This window comes from Acanthopagrus latus, chromosome 20 (genome assembly GCF_904848185.1).
Source record: "Acanthopagrus latus isolate v.2019 chromosome 20, fAcaLat1.1, whole genome shotgun sequence".
Taxonomy (NCBI): domain Eukaryota; kingdom Metazoa; phylum Chordata; class Actinopteri; order Spariformes; family Sparidae; genus Acanthopagrus; species Acanthopagrus latus.
The window spans coordinates 21,897,069-21,920,165 of NC_051058.1; the positions used below are offsets into that span (position 1 = coordinate 21,897,069).

Genomic DNA, 23,097 nt, shown 5'->3' on the forward strand with positions numbered 1-23,097 from the left:
AGCAGCGTCGTGTGCCAGCCGACTATAAATTCCAGAAGAACATGCAAACAGACAGTTTAGCCGGTTTATTAATATTTACTCTACATACATGACGTATTGCCCCGCGACCTTTAACGCAACACGTTCACAGCTCTCTGCTAACACGGGTGAAAACCTTTTCCAGCTGGACAGCAGTTGTCATCTTCTCTTCCTGAGCTCTCCACGAGGCAGCTTCCATTTTTAAAAAGTTGCGATTCGCACGCACTCGCTTCTGCTGTGCCGCATTGAATGTGCTATGAGCTGACAGAAATCACAAGGGGGGGCGGCGGCGGAAGGCCCAGAGACCCAGGGCTGGTGTATACGTGAGAGCGGCAGCCTGGTCTGGGAGGCTAACACAGCCACAGAGGTAATTAGATACTTGGATGTCATGTTAAACATGCTCCCGCTCCCATTCTGATTCCTCCCGCTCCTCTAATTCCCCCTCGTTCTGTCTCTGTCAACTCCCATCGTCTCTCTAAGATGGCTAATAGTACACTATTAGATACTAACGGGGGGAGGAGAGGACTGTGGACCGACTAAATGTATTAGAATTACGTCGAATCTCACATTCAAAATGAAACCCACGATTTTAACCTCCTGATCCCCCTACGGACAAAAAAAAAAAAAACTCCCTCCAATCCGTGTTGACAAGTGTTGTAAGAACCGGCAGAACGTCGTTATAAATTCCACTCAAGATCAAATTCCAGTCGAATATGTCAGACTGAATTACAGGCGAATGCGATGTGAGTGCAGCTCGTAATGGGCATTCCTTCATTCTGTTTCTCCGTCACGTAATCATCGGCACTCGAAGAGAAAAACGTGTTTCTGGGAGATCGCTCCACGCGTTCTAACGAGAAAAAGAAAAAAAAAAAAAAAAAGAGCGATTACCGTAGAACCCTTTGTGAACTTAACTGTCTTTAATGGCTAATTTAGCGGCGCTTAAAAAGAACTACAGCTCCCGTGAGGTTTAGCAGCATTCACACTGTCCTTGTTTATCCTTTATCTTCGTCTCGATTGTCTTTTAAAACAGGACGGTGAGAAGATGCTGTTGTGTAGCCACGTGTGGATAGACTGAGTATATTGTCGTCGCTCGCTGCCTCAGTCGAGTCGAGCTGCGTCGGGGCTTGTGGGAAATGGTGTTCTTTGAAAAACAGCCGCTGAAATACTGAAGAGATGATTTGATGTTTTCATCTCAGCTTGGACGAAACTGGTGAACTCACAAGACTCGCCGCTGGACGAGATTAATTGTAAGGCTGGATTTTGAGGGATTTGTGTGACTGCAGTTGTTGGCGTTTAGCCTTTTCTCGCCTCGGGAACAAAACCAGGAAGCTCCAGTTCCAATAGTTCAGCTTAGCTTGGCTGCAGGGTGTCAATTAATGAAATGAACTCACTGCAGCCGGTATCTGATCTGAAAATGTTACCAGATGAGGAGTAAAGTCCTTCTGAACACAATGACTAACTAGTCTTATAATCACACACAACGTCAAACTACATGTTCTGAGTGTCGACTGCACACAATGTCAGTGATTCCTGTTGCCAAGTTGTTTCCAAGGTTCGTCCTATTAACTGGAGAGGTGAACGTTTTCCTTTGCGTATATGATCCATATTGGATCGTATTGATTTTTCCCACAATAACTCAAACCCGAGGGCAAAGAAAGTTAGCGCCTGTGAAAACTTTAGATTTTGATCGAAAAACACACGTATACATAAATCAATGATTTTTTTTTTTTTTTCCTGTCTTTGGCAAGCGACTGTGTTTCTGCCGGGACACTATCAGGAATCAATGGACTCTGCTCCTCCACACTGGCCTCCATTTTCTCCATTAATTCCTGATATTGGACACCTTGTCAGGCATTTTGCCTTTACTTTAAGTCAGACAGCAACCTGCTTTGACAAACGGACAAAAAGAGGGGAGAGTCAGAGGGCTGAAAGTGACGATGAAGCTAAAATAGGACAAAGTAAAACAGTCAGGATAAATAAAATCAAACAAAAAAGGAATATAAGAGCGATGAAACATCCCGTAAATACAAACACCAACCGACAATAAATACAATTGATTTCCCTCTAAAAGAAGCAGTGTCTTCAGCAGATGACTCCACATTTTTCACGATCGCCCTTCCCCTTCGCGGCTTTATAAATTTAACATTACAATATTTTACTTCCCCTTCAGTGATGACAGCTTACCAGTCCCCACAGCTCCTAATTATAGCCACTATACCACATAATCAGCTGATTCTGGTTGATTATAGTGTGCTATCATCCTCCTCCTCCTCTCTCCAGTATCATCAATAATGATCACAATTTGCTGAATATTTTTGCATCACCGCGCGGATATTTAATTCGTTATGTCCAATCAATTAACTTGTCAGATCAGATGTCTGGAAATTGGAAAAAATGAGGTTCCACTCCAGCGTGGTGGATGTGAACGCACACAAATGATCGGCTTCTCTCTCTCCGTCTCTGGTACAGTCTTTCTGCACAGAGCGTGAGTCATTTTCCCAGCCTCGGGGAAGGGTGTAATTGAAGCCTGGTGAAAGATAATGTAATTTGGAATAGATCATAAATAATGAATTGTCAGGACCCAACTAAAGTATACGGGAGGAAATATTATCTGGTGTTTTAACTGTAGGCTGGGTAAGTGATAAAGTGGATCTATCTCCAGTTAATACTGCTGTCTAGCCAGTGGGCACGAGGAATTAAAACAAGCCAAAGAGTGTATGGTATAAAACCCCTCGAGCCAGAAAGGGGAATAAAATATCCAAAACCTTCTGTCTTTGGCTTCGCTTCAAACACGACATTAAGGGGTTTGAAATGTCGCCGTCAGAAAAAACACAAGCGTGCCCCGAGCAGTAGGAAACACACCCACGTTTTTTTTTTTCTTTTTCTTTTTTTCATTCTGGGGCTTTTTGACCCAAACGGCAAATACGTGACAACTCCATAAAAGAGAGGGAAAAAAAAAAAAGAAAAGACATCTGACAGTTCAGACTCCCGCTGCGTCTGATGGAAGCTGCTATTCGCCACCTCTCCCACGTCAATCCTCAGCACGAGCTCATACATCAAACTCGCCCTGCAGTCCGTTAACCGCCGTCTCTTTCACCTCCCCGAGGTCGGCCTTGGAGATGAGATTCTGGGATAACAATGGCTGCAGGGGTGGGCCCGGGTCAACAATGACTGACTGTGGGGTTGAGGCCTCGTGACGAGGTTGGACCCCTCCGTCTGACCCCGATACCACCATCGCTCGCTCCGCTCCTGCCTTCCCGTGGCACGCTCCGTGCTCCCCTCTGCTTAAGCTGATGGATAGGTGGTGTGGGGAGGAGGAGGAGATTGAACAACTCAGCACTGATATCTGCTGTTTTGACAGAGATCCCTGTTGGCCATCACTCAGCAGAGAAACTCCCATCATCTCCCTCTCCCCCGACTCTTGTTGCCCTTTTAATCTGCTGTTGTCCTACTCCCTGTATCCAGCAAAGTCTATTGTTTTACTCCTTCTCGCTTGCAGGATGTGTGCGCTTCTGGTGGATTGTTGCACAGTTGTCCGCCCACAGCCGGGATGCCTGGCAAAACCAGGAGTCTCTTAACCTCACTCCCCTGTCCCTCTTTCAAGATGAACAAACAAATAGAGCCAAGGGGGGAAAGCCCGGTCCAGATTGGCAACGGGTAATTTTCTATATTTCGAGTGCTGGAATTGAACACTGCGGGGCCTTGTTCCAGACCACTGAAGAGCGCTAAAGAGGGGGAGAATTTAACCGAGGCATTTATCGGAGCTCAGCACTGCATCAAGCAAAAATCCTAGAATAAACGATGGATTCTGCTAAATTGCTGCCCGACCTTAATGTGATTCATCTTAATTCATTATACATATGAGGAAAAATAGGCTCAATGGAAATTAGTTGCACGTCGCTTAAATGGCCCAGAAAACAATTACTGACGAGTTAATAACTTTTCATTGTGGGCTAGAATTCGTAAAAAACAAGAGGGCAAGGGTGTAAATTCCACTTTTGGGAAATGACAGGATGCTGCTGCATCACAGGACCTGCTCCATATTGTTGTGGGCCGCAGACAGAGTCCTGCTTGTGTCCTCTAAAACTCAACCAGCCCTGTTGTTGATAACGATGCTGCCTTGGCACGCGGCCAGTTTTTACCCCACCGAAAATGCCACCATTTGTCCTGAGTTGACAGATTCCAAACCCGGGGTGAAAACAAGTAAAAAAAAAAAATAAAAAAAAAAGACGCACAACACACACACATACCCACACACACATACCCACGGCCCACTGGCCCAGCCCGCTGTTACATCCTCGACCTCCATCACACAGCGCTGACTACCATCTGTGGTTTGATCTTTTGCATTCAGGGGAGGGGGCTGAAAGGGCTCAGTCATCCAGCAATGACAAGCAATGTTCCTCTGTTCCCATCCATCCTGTCTGGCACTGAATAAAATGGCACAGCACAGACACACACACCATCAAACACACACACACACACACTCATAAACTGTATATACACACACAAACAGACTCACTGACTGTCAGCATTATCATTGACCAGGCCATTGCTTTGCTAACTGTAGTCATGCTCAGGTGACCAAAACATACTGGACTCAGTTGATATACCTCAACTTTGCCAGTAATGAATGTTTACCGTCTGTGTGTGCAGCATTTGCATACTCCCCATTAAGGATCTCTCATATTTGATTGGCCGAACACAGACACGTGACACACTAAAGGATGGCTTGTATGGTGGCTTGGCTGTGCTGTTGGGGGACATTTTGCTGGCGAGGTTTGGGTCCACTTATCCCCCTTAGAAAGGAAGGGGTCACTGCAAATCAATACAAAGTTGTTCCGAGTGATCACCTTTATCCTTATCTATCCTCATGGGAGGGGTCTCACTGAAGGGCTTTGATCGCCAGATCTCAACCCAAACTTTACACCTATGGAAGATTCAATCACACATACTGACTTTTGAAGGAAAATCAATATATTTTCAAACAAGATATAGTTTGCTGCTGCTGATACAAACATACATTTATCTGTGTTTCCTACACGTAGACTTTACCTACTAGGTATAATAATGGCCGCCTAAGTATAGTTGGTAACCATTAAGCATTCAAGAAGAGAGCAATTTATGGAGAGCGATTGCAATTCAGTGTTTCCCACACATAGACTTTACCTGGGCAGGCCATCCAGGTAAATTAACAGCTGCCCGAGTGTATTTGGTATATTTCCCCCGTGTAGACTATCGATCTCACAGGCTCTTCAGAGAGAGACTCACTGTGATCACACCCCTCCTGTAAATGTGCTGCCTCGTTAACAGCAAGCATCTTCATCTGTTGTTATGACAATGGGATTGTATGAACGCAAGATGTTTTTTTGTGCAACTTCATAAAAACTCAGTGCCAACAAAAGACAGCGGATGACGTGGCTGTTCTGGTGGGACACGGTGGCTCAACACCTTACTGAGGCACTTCTGTAGATTCGAACTACATTCACATACAAAACTGTACAAATTTATCTCAATAAAATAAATACTTTCAATTACAAATTAAAGTTTGGTTCCATTTTTCCCCATAATAAAAAGACCTGTCAGTCAATTTGAGTGAGATTCAGATCTCAGTTAGAGCCTCTAAATATAAATTACATCTAAATATAAAATATTGGCTCGGAAAGATGGTTTTCATCTGTTCATTAACCCCGAAACTGTTGCTGGAAATTGTGGCGTTGAGGGAGTTGCCAATTAACGCAAGAAATCATGTTGCCTATTCTCTGGAGGCGGAGGGCAGCGTAAAGATTGATGGCGGATGGAAGAAAAAATAATGTCAAGACTTCACTTTTTTTTTTCCCTCTTCCCTGCATTTCTTTAAACTCCCCGAAGGACTGCCTCGCATCTGCAATCAGCAGCAATGCGTGAGCCACTTTGAAAACCAACTGTTTACTCTACCCTCACACACACACACACACACACACACACACACACACATACACACACTCATCCTTTCTTTTTCTTACAGATTTATTTACATTTCTCTCTCTTATGCAGCAGCTTGTTTACATCTGTTTCTCCTCACTTACTTGCTCCCTCTTTTCCCTCCATCCCTCGCCCTCACATATATATATATACAAGCTTATTTACTCACCACTGTGTTCCCTCACTGATCCCCCCCTTTTGAAAACCACTTAATTAGAAAAGCCTGCGAGGCTCACATGTCCTCCCCCCCCTCCACCACCACACACACCTCCTGTCATCCCCCCCTTTTTTTTTCCGCCACCAAACTCTCCTTTTTCAGCTGCATCCTCCTCGTATTTTTTATCTCGTGTCTCTCCATGCTCTACCCAACTAATTACGCCGAGAGATTAGAGGCAGTGGCGTGGCCCGGTAAACAACGCCGCAGCTGTAAGGACATTAATATTCATCCAGGTATTAATATAAGGAGTGAATCACAGGTAGGGCGAATGGGGGGGGGACAGGGTATTGAGTGCAGGACACCGGGGGAAGGATGTCTGGATGAGAAGGCGGCCACGTCGACACACTCAGAGGCATGACACGATTTTAATTAAGGGAGACAAATTTGAAATAAGACACAAACTTCTCTCATTCAGAAGACTCGGGAGAGGACAGACGCTCATTAGCGGCGGGTCTACCTTACAGAAGCGCTCGTGGGAGGATGAGCCGTAACGATCGCCCACACATCGCCGGGCCATCATCAGCTTGAGGACGTCAACCCTGCCGACTCGAGGTCAGCGAGGAGGCGACAGCGCTTTAGGCTACATTCTCCCTCACAGTGCTTTGAAGTGTTCTCTAAAAAGATGCTGCAAACGAACCGCAGGCTAAAAAGTGTCTGTGTATCTAAATTTTTCACTAAAAAGATGCAAAACACCAGACATGACCACCACAAAATATGGGAAACTTCCAAAAAGGATCCAAAACAGATCTGCACACAAACTCACTGATTCCTCTGAACTCTCTGAGCTCGCGAACAGGAACTTCTAGTTTGTGATTGAAACCACGCGCTTCCCTTCCCGTCCCATCTGTCTTTTGTCTCTCACTGGATGAGACCTGGAGTATACTGGTGTTAAATCTTCTGCTCACACACAAACACACACACTCATATGCACACAGCATTGAGGGGGTTGTGTAGTCAGTGTGTTTCCAGATACACAACCCCGACCTACTTACCCTGACAGCCGGGAGTGGTGTTGCATGCCCGGCCCGGAAAACTGTGGCGGTATTGATATGCTATTTATAATTTCTTTTTGCATAAATTACATTAGTCAAAATGGGAAAAGAGGAGAGGAGAAATGGGAGAAGGGGCAGAGGCAACCTAGTTTGTGCTATGTGCCTATCAAGACTTATTGGATTTGGTGTGCTCTCTCTCAGTTCTCATTAAGAGAAGGGATCACAAACTTAGGCTAATGAAGGTGAGTGGGACACTGTGCACGTCCTCCTGTGTGTGTTGGAGTTTGTTCATGTGCTGACAAATCCTCGTCAACAAGTCTCGCAAGGATGACAGGCTTTTGTCGCTGGCAGAGGGGGGAGAGCTCTTCTGCCACCAAACACTCACAGATCAAGCGCCTATGTATCGACTTTAACCGGGACTAATGACAGCGGGGAGAGTGAAATACTGCAGCCCACATGCCGCTAATTGGCTTAGCGTCTGAAGTGGACACGCCTGATTGGGCGGATAAAGGTGTACACTCCATGCCATGGTGGCTTAGTCATGGAGAGCATATTCAAAAGGCCAACAACAGAGTGGGACACTGCCCGTCTCTAAGCGTTAACGATGAAAAGCAACATCGTTCAATGAAAAAAGACAGAGTACAAACTAGTTGGAGCTTTGCTCTCTATCTTGTGTGGACCATATGTTCCTCCCTGTCTGTGAGCAGGCTGTTCAAAACGTTATTTACCATGTAGAGATCTAATATTTTTCTTATCTGAATCGAATTCATTTGGAGCACTGCTAAATGGCCTTTTCCCCACCACCATAGCCACCCTGCTGCAAATGGTACTCACCTCGACAAAAAGCTCAGGCGAGTGCCCATTAGTGGTGTTGTAGCATGGTGGGATTTTTACACATTGCAGAACATTTTCCAAAACTGATGCTTTCAAGTGACTTTACTAGGTCTGTGGTCTACATGAACCAAGGTAGATGGCATATAATGGCACATACGGTTGGTGTCGGAATCATGATGAAAATCCTGAAAGTTGTCGAAAATTGCAAAACACAGTTTGCCAACATTAACGTCACATGAACAGAAACACGACGGTTGACAGTTAATGTTTGGCTGATGGCAACAAACATGTTATCAAATTACATGTTTCATATCAGTTTAAATAACATGTTATAAGGTTATAACTGTTGGTTTGCATCCAAGTATGACTTACATTAGTTAGAGGAGTTATTATTATCCTTATCTTTGATAACAAGTCAGTTAAACAGTATTTGAATGGGTCTAGGGAATGTACTGGCGCAGCAACATATACGGGATTACTTTGTAATGCATTACATCTCGTGTTTAGTGTCCATATTGTTTCCGCATTACGACTTAAACGCTCATGAAAACCCCCGAGCCGGAAGAATGACTTCCCAGCTCTGGAAATTGGACCATCCAGGGCACGAGTGAATGCACAGTAAAATTAAATGTCCACCGGATGTCTAGTTAAACCTTTAGATCCTCAGAGTTTCTTGAACTTGAGCTTGGGTAAGGACCAAAAATGGGTCACAATATACTTTACTTTGATTCTCTCTTATGACAGAAGAAAGTTTCAGAGTGCATGCGTCCAAGGATTGTGGGACCAAACTTCCAACTTTTGACATTTTTAGAGCCCCGGCTCTGAACTATTACGCTCAGCGCTAAACCAGAATGAAATGTTCCCTTTTCATCTTGACTCCAATTCTTCTTAAGACAGCAATGTGCCCTCACCGCAAAAACACAGCTGCCCTCACGCCAATGTACCAAAACAGATCTCCCACAGCCTGAACCAGGAAACCAATTCACTTATCAGCTCTCTCCATCAGCCACTGAATTACAGGAAACGTCTGCCAAATGCATCTAAACCCTGATCACTCTCACTCGGCCCAACCTTCCAGCTTCGACTGCTCCACACAGGCTGCAACGAATTGGATAGAGAGAAAGGGAAGCAAAAAAAACAAAAAAACAGTCGGCATCCATTTATAGTTTGTACGGGAAAGAGTGCTGATTACTGCAATAGGACAAAACATTTATTGGGTTTCATTCTGCTGATTTATTCATGACAGTTAAGCGACTGATGGAGAGGAGTCAGATTGAAAGTGGCAGGCGGTGTAGCTTTTCTCTCTCCCCGTTCAGTTCTTATAGTTTTTTTCAGTTTGTAAACCTCAGTAGCAAACACGCGCCTGCTGATGGTCATCATTGCCAGGTTCAATAAAGCAATCATTGCTGAAAAATGGCAAACTTTCATTTCATCCTGTACCTCTGCATCGCAACGCCACAGGGGCCATTTCAAGATGTGAGATTTAATCAAGGCAATGGCGAGGCAAGTAGAAGTTTCATCCTAATCAGAGTTGAGAGCGTCATTATATTCATGCTGTTTTTTGCCCTACAGCTCTGCTGCACAGTATATCCCTCTCAATCATTCCACATCAAACGCTGCCTCTTCCTCTGTAGCTTTTTGCAAGAGGACAGACTGGAGGATTGGTAAAGAGCCCACCTTGGGGTCACCAATCATGTGGAGGACTTGTACATAACTCTGTCACTTCCTGACACCTCCCCCTTCAAATGGGAGAGGAATGGCAGGCATAAATTGCAGGCAGAGGCCGCCCAATCAATAGGCTGCCCAACTGACTGACATGCTATTTGTCATAGGAGGCATGCTCGCTTGCCTGTACCTGCTACAGATGTGGCTATTTCCGGCATTTCATTTGTACTGCAGTAGAATCCCACTCTACCAAATAAACTTCAAGTCCTGAGTACCACTGAGGTTAAATTATGGCATGAATATATTCGTCTATGGGGCCTAGAGTGGCCTTTTTGTTTGCTAGGGTTAGGGTTGAAAAATTGGTCACCATTGTGCTTACATGCACAGGCCTGCTGATCTGGAGGGTTGTTGGTGTGGGTGGGTAAATTTGGTGTTAGCTCGGAGGTAGCGTCCTGCCGATTAACATGGGAGAGCAGAGTCTAAGTGGCAGGAGTAGCACAGTGATCCATCCAAATTGGCTAAAATGGCAGCAAGCCAACTATTATTGGTAAAAGGGCCAAGTTGGACCTTTGGGTGAATATCCAAAAGGTCCAACTTGGCAAATAAACTCGAAGTCGTAAGTACCGCTGAGGTTAAAAATATGACATGAATATATTTCTCTGTGGGACCTCGAGTGATTTATTTGTTGGCTAGGGATAGGATTGGGTTTTGGGTTAGATTGGGTTAGGCTGGGATAGGGTTGGATTTGAGGTTGGAGTTGGAGTTGGGATTAGGGTTGGGGGTTCATGATAAATGTTAGGGTTTGTGCAAAACACCTTTACAGGCCAAATGGCAAATTCTAATTTAGTCACATTCTTCATCTTGTTTTGTGAACAGCAGCTTTTATAAAACACTTGCTTGCTTTGAAAGGCTGCTAAAAGAGAAACCATTAAGGCTGACAATATTCATAACTTCATCTTTTTTGATGGGTGATTATCTGGGTGCTTCAATATGTGGAGAAAAGACATGTCACATGGGGTGGGCCCGGCCTATTCTCCCCAGCCTTTGACTGTCATCATTAGACAAGCAAATATAGAATATCAATTAAGAATCATGAAGGGTGGGAAATCTAGACCAGTGTTGTTAATTATGTCCAATGCCATTAGCAGGGTCAGACTGGTAGGCCGTAAGGAGAATAGTCGGAGCATCGACTTCACTTTTTTTTGAGTGGTCAAAGAGGTACTTCATAATTGCTTCCACTTGCAGTGGGTTACAGAAGTTAAATGCTCTGCACATTCTTCCCGTTTAATCTATTAATGCAACTTAATAATTGATACACTGCCTCTTTGGCCGTGGTCTTGGCCCATAATCAATTAGTCATTTTAATGAGAGGGCCAAGGAGCCGGGCGAGAGGGTTCACGGTGAACTTCATAGAACCAGAAGCTCAAGACAAAACTTAATTTGAAGCTGCGATTTGATTTTGACCCTGAACGCACTCGAGGGGAAGCCGCAAACTCCTTATTAGAGTTCTGAATTCCTGATCTAACCAAAATATTATCTCCAACACTATCGCTGACATCGCTGCTCGAATTTGGCTCTCTAAAGCCGTGTTCTCCTAGTTTTTAATTTGCAGTGGGAAGCCATAATAATGGAACTTTGATACTGATAATCAGGACTGGATGTGCCGCCTGAGCCGTTCAGGAGATTGCTTGACAAATACATCAACGCAAATGTCAGCCATATTGTTTGACCTGCAGGTGGCAAACGCGGAGAATTCTCTGCTGATTCTCTCCGAGATGCGGGTGCGACCGAACAAACATTAATTACTCATGCGCTGATTCTCGACCGGGCTCTCACTCATTATTTACCGCGTATCACCACCTGCCTTGTGAGTCTTACTGAAAGGTTAATGAAGAACGGAGAGATACGAGGGCCGCGCAAACCTCCTGCCATTCCTCTGTTACGCCTCGTATTTGTGTGTGTGTGTGTTAGCGCGCATGTTTGAGTGTACACGTGCGTCTCATCAGGTGGCTGCAACAGACGCGGGTGTGCCTGCCATTTCTTAATTATTGATAATGAAGCCCACTGAGACTGCAGCGAAAGATGAAGGGGAAATGGCAAACTGATGCAGTCAGACACAATAACAATACAAGTCATGATGATGCCGTAATGAGGACAATTACGCGAGCACGGCCACAACAATACAGCTCCTTCGGCCAATTCATGTCTATTTATGTGATCTATGTGATCTTTATATCATCTGCTAAACCACTTTACCGAAAACCCCCTTCGTCATCATCACCACCAAAACTCCCACATCTAAAAAAACTACATTCATCCATGTTTTTCTTCTCTGCTGTTGTTTCAAAACTCCAACTTGCATTGTCATCCCAGCAGAGGCCATGAATAATTCTGACAGTAGTTGAGGGCGTGATGAGTACAAACTCACAAAAAAAGGCGAAGAGGAATGTGTAAAAAACAAAAAAAAAAAAAGAAAGGGAGGAAAAAAAAAAAACCACAACACCCTCTTGTGCAACGACAAACAATCCCTGTGACCTTCCCAGCCTTGGGGGAGACGGTTTTACATCCCAACACTCATTAAATCCCCCGGAGGTTTAGGGCCATGATAAAGCAAACAAATGGCTCGTAATCACAGCGGTAATAAGCAGAGGGGTGGTCATTAGAGATGCTATTCATCCCATATGGAACGCCTCATCAAGAGCCGGGGACCCTTCTCATATTCTGCCAGAGTGACTTATTGTCTCTGGCAGTGCGGCGACAGATCGTCCTTGCCTGTATGAGGGTGGGGGGGGCTTATCCTCAAAGCCTCGCCGCCCACTCTCCTTGTTTGCGAGGCATTATTAAAGCCCAGCCTGTACCGACTCACGGCTATATATGCGAGTCTCTGCATGCTGTGATCAACCCCAGGCCTGCGACTTCCATTTCCACTCATAACATCATAAGGAAGCAGGCAGAGCAGAGGATTACGGAGCCAGCGCCTGGTCTAGGCATCATGGCAAGGCCTATTAGAGCTGGCAGGGGCTAGAATGACGTGCTGTTCTCGCATATTTGCCAAGATAAAGTTGGAGAGAGCTAAGGATAATAAGTAGGTATTGGTAGAAAGTAATCTGAAAGCCTGGAAGTCAGACCCTCTGTAAAAACGTGTAAAACACTGTTGGCTCAAATCTGTGCGTATCAAACCTCCGTCACGGGGTGAGCAGTGAAGGCAGCTGCCAGGGGTGTTTAAATAGTTTAGAGATGATGGTGGAAAGAGATAAACCAACATGCAGCAAGCCGGAGCAAGAAGTTTGCTGTGTAAGTGAGCAGCAGCGTGTTGTTTTAGCTTTGGGGGAGAAGACAAGAGACCGAAAGAGCAGATGAGAGGAACAAGCAACGTGTTCAGTTCTCATACGCTCAGAACAGGAACAAAAACATTGTTCTTGAAGGGGTTTAACTGTGGAGGTGACTGAAATATGTTGCCTTTGTTCTGTAATTGCTGCGGGTCCGTTCGGGATCAGTAACTGTTTGGGCATCTTTCATCAGACTGACTCTGTACAATACGGGGAGGGAACCACAGCATGTAGAGACGTTTCCCAGAAGAGAAGTTGAATCTTTTGTATATTCACTGTAATTGATGCAGACCTCTAAGAGCAGACACGACACACACACACACTCAAAAAAAGAGCTTTCAACAGTGCGACAAATAATTGATACATCTTGAATTTTGTGCACCGGCTTCTTTTGATTTCCTCCTTTGAGTCCAATCTAGTTTTTCTCTCCGCAATCAATAACTTTGGACTGATAGCTGGAGAGAAATGTCATCAGACAAAAGCAGTCAGGGGTCTTTTTTGCAGCAGCCCAACCGGCATCCTGCAAAAACCAGGTCTTATAAAAGGTATCAGCAAGTGCGATATTAAAAATTAAATATCTCAACTTGACTATTCTTCATCATGTTCTGGTGCATTCAATCGCGCCTGAACCGACAAAATTCATCCATCTTGTGATCGCATCTGCAGCTAAAAAGCAGAAAATACAAAAGTAGATCTCTTCAAATCATTGATTTCTTTTTCCCTCCCAGCTCCCTGGCATGGGAGTTAACAAGCTAAATTCAAGGAGAAAAACAACAGTTATCCGTAAGCGTTTACTTTATTGTAAATATTTCCTCATTTCACTTTGATATATGCCACGAGGTTGTTTACTTACTTTCCAATTTAAGAGTTTTGCTAATTGCTTTCTTAAAGTAATTATCCCAAGAGTTCTTTAGTAAATCCCCAAAGCCACTTCTAAATTTTCTGCTCGAGCGTCACAATACACAAAATGCATGCATAATAAAAAAGGTCTCTTACCTTTATATGCAACCATTCGAACAGCACCGGGGGAAAAAGAAGAAACAGAGAAATAAGATTAGAATAGGCCCTGAGGTAAATTAACAAACTTGCATCGAATGTTCTCTTTTTTTCTTCTTCACAACTAATTTAACAATTTACAACGCAGAGAAACAGAAGTACACATGTATTAAATATACACCGAGTCCGACCTCATCGACTCCTGCAACAATGCACTTAGCACAGTGACAGACCTGAGAGAGCCGGAGCTTAATCACAAACTGGAAATGTATGAAAAAATACATGTTTAATTGTAAGAGGGGTTGGTCATAATAAGCTCTGGCTCCAGGATTTGGATAAAGAGGAAAGTTTGTATTGTTTATCATTTTTCTATTTTGGCTTCACTGGGATTGATTGCTTTGTTATTGGCCAAAAGTATTAACTTAATTACTTCTGGAGCTGCAGAAAGGGCAGAAGTGGAGCTGATGGAATGCTTAAATGGTCAACAAACACAACGACCGCAGTAGGTTTGGTGCGATGAGCGATGGTTCACAGCATAACATCGGGATTTTAGAGGCACCATCAGACGGCACAAAAAAGTGATGTGTGCCAATGGAGGAATGAAATGAAAAGAAGATGCAGCTTGATGCTAACGTTATGTTTCCATGTCCCAATTAGGTGATTACTCCTTTCCTTTAGCTTAGCCGCCTCAGTATCGCTAAGTTAGCCGGCTAACTGGCTGATCACAGCTGAGATATGGATGTATGTCAGCGGTTCTCTTGTCGCTGCAGGGTGAGATGGTTGGAGGTGCCCATCAGGAGCATCACTGGGAATCAGCGACGAGTATCGCGGTGAGCTAATGAGCAACCCCTGCGTTACGGCAACACTGAGGGGACACATTACCTCAGATTTACTTCCAGTTAACAGCAGAAAGCAGCATGGAGGGCAGTTACGATGTTACGCTGGCTGCTGTTTACATCTGTCTCGCTCGACACCGGCTGAACTGATGTTCGAACGGAGGAATGTGGAAAACTGTTTATGCACCAGTGCCCATCGCCTCAGACAACCCCGGGTGTCGTGTTTCCATCACCGCCGATCAGAGCCGGACCTGATAGATATTCATGACCGCTGCAGAGTCGTTGGAGCTAGTGATGAATACTGATTGTACCTTTTCCCACTGAAGACAAAAGCCAGATGTTGGTGAGTGTTGGTGGGGTTTGAGAGGGTACGACGGAAATACAACCTCAGCAACGACATGTGAGTGCAGCAGCGTGACCGTCTGTGTGCAACAGACTCTGATCAATTGTTAATATCAAGAGTTTGAAGCCCTGTGAGCCTTTTTAACTGCTTCACTGACACATTTAACAAATCAACACATTTATTATACGTAAAATCGAAGTGCCTTCATGACATCTGCCAGAGACAGAAAAGTGAACGGGCGCAGAGCGTTTTCAGGCTGTGTTTAAGGTGTTTAGAAGGCAACAGGGAGCTGCTGAGTTTCCCTTGACTGACTGGTGAATGCACTGCCATTTGCTAAACAGCCCAACACTCGAGACTTATGGTTCCATTATAGTTCCATTAGCTGAGCCGGGAAAAAAAAAAAACGAAGGAGGGGCAAAATGGAGGGAGAATAAAAATCCAAAGGACGATAATTGAAGATGAGAAAGAAGCAGGGAAGGTGGAGAGGGTGGGGAGAGTAAGAGAAACGATGAGCTGAAGAGCATACAAAGAGGGGAGAAATGGCTCTTTCATCTTGTCAGCTTTCAGGAAGACGCTATAAACTGGAGGGAGTAAAGAACGGAGCCCGGCCCAGATGGCACAACCATCACCGGCCGTGGATTGAGAGCCGGTCGAAAAGAGAGAAAAAAAAAAAAAAAAGATTAAAAAACAGACAAAAGCGAACGAGTTAGACGGAAAATGAGGACTAGAGTGCGAAGGACGGCGATGAGAGGGAGAAAAGATAAAAGAGAAGGGAGGAGAACATCTGCAGGACTCAGAGAGAAAGCACTTGATCAGAAAGTACAGACGGCTCTTAAAAAAGCTCCTTCCATTTCCATCTTCTGAGAGAGAAGAGAGGTGAGCTGTGCTCCAGATATGATGTCTCTGTTCAGCCGGTCCCAACAGAACCTGAGCTGGAGTGAAGCCACACAACACATCAGGTTCTGACACATTAAAGGTGCAATACGTAGGAACCGGACACTTTGGGTTCATTACAACAACTATGGGCGGCCTATCAGCAGAGAGCCTGCGACGTGCTGCTCACATAACTCTGTACGAGGTGAAGGAGTGACAATTACACTTTCCACATCCTCAAGCTATGCGGTTAACAAAAAGACATTCCAGGTAAAATTAAAAAAAAAAAAAAAAACACCCTATTTTCATTCTTCCTTATGCATAATGTATGTGCTACAGTTTTTAATTTTCACTGTCAGCCGGTGTGATTACTTTGAATTTGGGTCGGCCGTGCAGATAATGAGGAAACAATCCCGCTGAAAGAAAGCTGCCACAGCACTTAACAGTTAACTGCTGCACGGTTGTCTCGTTCTTTCTGCAAATATTCCAGCCTCTTTTCCACACTCGACGCAGCGTGGTCCCAGCATTCATCTTGAGAGTGTCATCCGTGGTCAGGTCTGGAGCACTAGTCTATCAGAGAGTAATTGGAACAGCTTGGGCTGTAAAGCAGGCCTCTACTTAGCTCAGTTTCTCCGTTAATGCCCGGCCAGTGAAGCGCTCTGCCAGTTCCCCCCCTCATGGTGGCAATCCAGCTTTATTGATCCCATCATTCCTATTTTTATTAAGGGGTGCTCACGTCCGCCATATCTAACTAGCTCTCTCTGCAAAAAACTGGACTTTTTCTCCGCAGAACACACGCAGAGAAGCTTTATTTATTGAATGCTCTCTTCTTTTGTTTGGACTGATATAAAAGTTACTCAGCTGTTTGGATGCAAGAAGAGAAAGGCAAAAGAGCGCTCGGTGTCTTAGAAGTCACGTTGCTAACGGTAATGCGAGACGGGAGAGGTCACTGAGGCATTTTTAAGTCTTGGTTTCACAATAAGTGGAGGTTTTTTCTCGAGCGAAGTGTGGCTTACCGCATTATTCGCTGAAAACGGCAGGCTGGTGTCAAACTACAGATGGCCTCCTTGACCTGAAAAGCCAAGCGGGTTTTCACAAACTGTTGCCCTCAGAGTGCAAACACATGGCGCTGGGTTTCTGTCCTCGCAGTAAAATGTTTCAAAATGGCCAACGTGGTTTCATTCAGAGGGACAAAGGAGACCAGAGAGAGCAGGAATGATTGGACGATCTATAAACAGGACGGAGTAAGTGTAGGTGGTTTCTTGTGAAAACCTTTGCTTGTGAATTTGTCCAGTGACCCACGGGTTCATGCAAAAACACCAGTTCTGAGAAACGACTGATTCAGCCACAAAGCTGCACGTCCACAGTGTTTGATGACACAGGATGGGTCATCACCACAAAGACGAGCTCACAGAAAGAGCGATTTCAGCAGCAAAAGCCATTCAAAAATAACATCTCAGTTAGCCTTGCAGCTAGCAGTCTGGAATGGGAGCTCGGAGCACAGGAGCTTTGGATAGCTGGTTAGCAAGATAAGAGGGATACGTGAGGTTAGATATCGCTGCAACAGAATACATTAACTTTAAATCTTAAAAATGTTTTAAAGTAAAATTATTGCCATTCAAACTGTTCCTTTAAAGCACGAGCTGCTAAATCGATGTAAAGAGCCCCTGTGTTCAGCGCCTGTTTGTTTTCACCAGATGTCAGTTGTTTTTCCTCATATTTCACTTCTGGCAGGTCCTGACTGCTTCATTCTCTGCAAAGACCCGGCCAGACCGGGTCTGATGAAATCAAGCAGGCTTACAAAGACCCACGTCTGGCCAAACAGAAAGACTTTGCAGCGGTCTTGAGCCCATTCACACCCCCAGATAATCTGCATTAGGGCCCGAGTGCCGCCCCCACCGACCACCCATCCGGATCCAAGATTCCAATCTAGATTAGAATCGAGGTTGAAACGTGTCAGCACGTCCTGGGATAAATGAAATAAAAGTCCGACTGCAGCTGTATGCAAACAAACCAACATCTGCATGAATCTCAGTAAACTTCTTTGACCTCATCTCCATAAATGTGTCATTAATTATTCATGTTCCGACACCTACTGTAGAGCATTCACAAGCAAATTTCTTATGAGAAAATTATGCATTTCAAGTGAACATCTGTTTATGCACGCGGCTTGTGTGGTGGATCCCAAGTGTGTGTGTGTGTGTGTGTGTGTGTGTGTGTGTGTGTGCATGTGGTGTGATTGTCTATGTGAGCCTGGATAAGGAGGGAAGAGTCTCAACACAAATTTGAGTCAAAAGCAACCTGGATTTCATGAAGTATTTGCGTACGCATTCATCAGTTCAATTACAATTACGGCGCGTTTGTCAGCGGGGAAAAAAACACACCTGCAATACACACACACACACACACACACACACACACACACACACACACGCACACACACACACACACACACTCTTGCAGCCGCTCGCTGCTACCTCAGAATAATGCTGCGTGCTGCCACCTCCCTTTATTTTCATTTCAAGACTTCCAAGAGCTATTACTGCACATCAACACCTCTCAATTATAAAATCATTCACAGGCGATTAATCCCACTATCAAATGAAAAGGCAGATGATACAGTATGGTGAGAGGAAGGACGAGAAGGGGAGTGAGAACACCGGGTGGGGTGAAGGGGGGAGCAGAGAAAAGAAGGTACACTCAGGAGGGATGACACAGAGCGATTTCAAAGTGGATTTAAATCAAGTGTTGATGGAGGAATTCTTAGTATTTAATCTACACATGAAGTCACGTGAAGTTAATGGGACTTCTGCTGCTATGATAGATGGCTTCAACGTACTTCAAGGTAATTTATTCAACATCTGACACATGTGGTCGTCCGTCAACGTGTGAGCGTCAAGCATCGATGCTACAAACACCGAGTCCACCTCTCATGGTCCAGCTGTAGTCCTGCGCTGTGTCAGCTCAGAACAAGGTCCATCAGCTGAGTGATTTCACGTCCCATTTGGTCCATTTCCTTTTCTTGTGACCAGACATTAGCCAGCAGCAGCCTCACAGTGGTGAAAAACTCTGGAGCCCTGCCTTTAAGTACATATGCAGCTTTTAACATGAGAAAGGATTAACCTTTGCTCACTTTGGTGTATTTTGTGGAAGAGGAACTTGCTCCCTCTCAAATGAAAACATTAGTTTGGATACTAAATTCGATTTCTGCCAATCCTTCACACTAAACCTTTTAAAACCGTCAACTTGCTGAAAATAATCGGAGAGAACGCTGAAGAAGACGCGATGAGACATTACAGTGTCGGAGCTGAGGTGTTTCTCACTGACCTCTTTGAAAAACATCCTCGTAAAAACAGCGGCCGCGCTCTGAGGTTTTCTCCAGCGAGCCTTTGCCAAGCAAGACTTCCTCAGATTTTGTTAACAAAGTGTCAAACATTCACAGGCAGATCAGCCGTCCAAGTCGAGATGCAACAGACGAGATGAAAGCCCGTGTCTCTCTGGAGTCTTTTGATTTGGTTTCCACTGAAACCCTCGCTGAGGCTGTGATCTAAATGAAGTCCTCTTTCGGTCCTCCTGACAGACTATTCGCAAGTTTTCTAACTGAAGCAGATTCCATTTATCCACGTTTCTTATCAGTTATTAATAACAACCGGTACTATCCCTGCCTATTTTTAAGCATGCCAGCGCACAACCACTACAAAGGAATCATTTGTAGGCATGACACCACTAATGATATTAGAACCCATCCCAGCTTCCTCACTTCTTCCTCTGGTCTAGTATTTTCTGAATAAAGCCATCAACTGAAATAAATACGATTATTTCGATGCATAGGTTTAATATGTTTCTCTGTGGATTTTGAGTTCTTTGAGTTAGCTCTACTTCAAATGATTACATATTTGCTTTTATGCCATCACGGCAGAGAAATCCTCAGTTTTAGTTCTTCAGCTCGTTTTCTGATATGTTTGATTAACTTGGCATCTCAGGTACAGCTTGTAATTTGTTCTTATCCTGCCTGCGCGTTCTCATCTGCAAATGCTGACTAATGGGGTGCTTGAAGTTCTTGTTATCTTCCTCCCGTTCTTGTTATCCTGATCCCTGCGAGGATACGGCTTCGATGTTCCTCCTTAAAAATAAAATCTGAAATGTGTATTTTCCAACCTATGATTACCTTGGCATTTCTTTTCGCAATTACAGCAGCTGTTGTGTGAACAGTTGGACGTATTTAATGTTTGGTTCTTTGACATTTTCTCCAGTGATTAGCTGCTGGTGGGATGATTATCTTGTATTATCACGTCTGTGCTGTGGTATTTCTTTTCCTGCCTTGCAGCTATGTGAGCAATTACTACCTTGCAGATGTATTTGTTCAACGATATCTTATATATAATGTGCAAAGAGTGTCGATCTTCAACCAACCAACCAACCAACCTTGTTGTCATGATGTGAATGGGGGAGATGTTTCCAACAAAATTCATATTAAGAGTTAAAAAAAACAAGTTTCTCTTCTAAAACTGAGCTCGCATGTGTCCACTTGGATCTGAAAGTTCAGCCAAATGATCTCACCACACTAAGAAAAAATAAATACATAAGACTGGCATCCAGACTGTGGTAGCAGTCACTAAATCCAGTATAAAAAGCAGAACCAGTTAACTGTAGCCACAGTTTGTGCCTCTCACATACAAAGCTGTGCCAGCATTAGCAAGACTGATAATAAAACGACTTTGAACATGAACGAGATTTATTCCACTGCAGTGGCAGTAAACACAATGCATGGACCTGCCAATAACTATTCAGAGTTTTAAAAGATATTTAGGGCCTACGAACAGTAACATTAACCGTGATAAACAGCATGAGTACAGCTATGTACTGACACTTCCACAGAAACTCACATTAGAGAGCCTCTTGTAGAGACACTAGCTGAGCTACAACACAGGCCCCCCTCACAGTAACTCTTCCACAGGGCCATAAATGTGCTGTCAGAGCCCCGCCAGACTTCCTGTATTCCCATCGGAGAAACAAGCAGTCTTAGTGTAGCTTCTAATGGCTGGTGACCTCTGATTACAAGCTCTACATAGCAATCCATGCTGCTGTGTGGTGGCAGGTTTGTTACCTCTGCGTCCCCCGACCCTCCAGGACTCTGAAGCCACAGGGCCTGCTGCTGTACAGCCAGTCAGTGATGGTTTCCTCCAATGTTTTCACTGGCAGGTTGGCTGTGTGGTTGGTTGATAGTCTGGTTGGTTGGTTGGTTGATTGGCTGCTTGATAGTCTGGTTGGTCAGTCGGTTGGTTAATTGGTTGGTTTGGTGCCCATCCAGGAAAAGGGCCAGACCCCGGACATTAATATACATGTACTGATACAGAGGCATTGAGTTTGATATTGGACTAGACTTGCTTGAGTTCACGCTCTACTGGGTGTCGTTCTAATTCAAATATGCAGGCGGAGACTTCTAGAGGAATTTAGGGTGAAAGTGAAATTTAAAACTCTGACACTGAACTAAGAAACACTTACTAAAGAACTACTTGACTCCCAGCGACTGCAGCCAAGAGTAAAGTGTGCACATCTTCAAATCTTTGTAGAGATCATAAAAGTAAGAACAGAAGTTAAAAGCATTTCGCCAGTAAGTGTAATAAAACAGCAAATATGTGTGAGTCACCAACATCTGAAAATAAAAAGAGAGAAAACATGAAGTAAAAAAATGAGTGTGTCCAATGAGTTGGAAAACTGGCACACAAACACACACGATGCAGTAATAAGCAGTCGACTGCCAAAGGCCAGTACCAAAGCACTCTAATTAAACAGAATGCATACAGAGAAACCTTGACAAAGCAGGAGAGCAGAAAAATACTCACGAAAAGAAAGAAGATGGGATTAGAAATGAGCCCAGCATGCACGTCATCTCCGAACGCTGCCAACGAGAAAAAAAACAAAAAAAAAAAACAAAAAACAGAAACTACAAAAATGCATTTTTCAAGTTGTTTTTTGTGCGTGTTGTTGTTCATGCTACAATAAGTGCCGCTGCTCATGATGATGTCTACTTTCCTATTCTGCACTGGGCGGAGGAAATAAAACAGAATTCTGCTTTCGTCCTAATTGAGTGAGAGTACAGTTAGCAAATTAAAACAATTACATCTGCGGGCCAGTAGCCCACTGGACCGTGAACTGCACGACAACAATATGGAGAGAAATTTCAGCAAGTGGGAGCAGCCTCATTAATACACATGGGGGGGGGGGGGGTGAAGTAAGCAGCGTAATCAAGCTGGAGCTTATTCAGCTGAAAACATCTAAGATTTTGCCAAAGATATGCAGCTACAGCTGGGTAGTGAACAAGCAGAGAGACCTAGATTAGCTGTGATTGAGTGTGTGTGTGTGTGTGTGTGTGTGTGTGTGTGTGTGTGTGTGTGTGTGTGTGTGTGTGTGTGTGTGTGTGTGTGTGTCGGAGGAGGGGGGGATTGAAGCTGTGTGTCTCTTTGTGTCTTGGTGTCTCTGTATGAGCTCTCCTGAGCACAAATATACGCCAAATCAATTCAAATTAGGTCATCTCCTCACTCGGTCTAATGTTCCATAAAAGATGTAAGAGGCCCCATCCGTATCGCTGTCTGTTTCTGACATTACTTATCTCTAGGTGTCTGCTGCAGCCTCTCAGGCAACACAGGCCATTTCTACGGCAAACTTAATGGACTGTTACATAAGCCACCTAAAGCCTTGCCCTGCCATTCGTGACACTGAGTGTGAGAAGTGACTGTGAAGTCACTAAGGGGACTTTTTAAAGGAAAAGGCCTCGGGAAATTACAAGCCCCTAAAAGCGTCCTTATCTGGAGTCGGGCCGCCAGGCGAGAGGGCCCGCAGTACAGGGCTGTCGGCGCGAGGGTTAAATCTGACTGTCCTGACATGAAACTTTGGACGAGTGGGTGATGTGGCTGATGTAATCGCCACAGACGAGGAGGAAAGTGGTGGCTGGGCTGAGTAAAGCTTTCATTCAAGAGAGCACTTTGATTCAAACACGGTCACCTCCTCACAAGTTTTGTCTGTGGAA

At 44.5% G+C, this 23,097-nt stretch overlaps 1 protein-coding gene across 9 annotated transcripts in view; it reads right to left on the reverse strand.

Moving 5' to 3' along the window:
• The window catches only part of sdk2b (sidekick cell adhesion molecule 2b), a 352,080-nt gene that overhangs the window by 173,271 nt on the left and 155,712 nt on the right, over nucleotides 1–23,097 (reverse strand). The gene's annotated exons all lie outside the window — the stretch shown is intronic.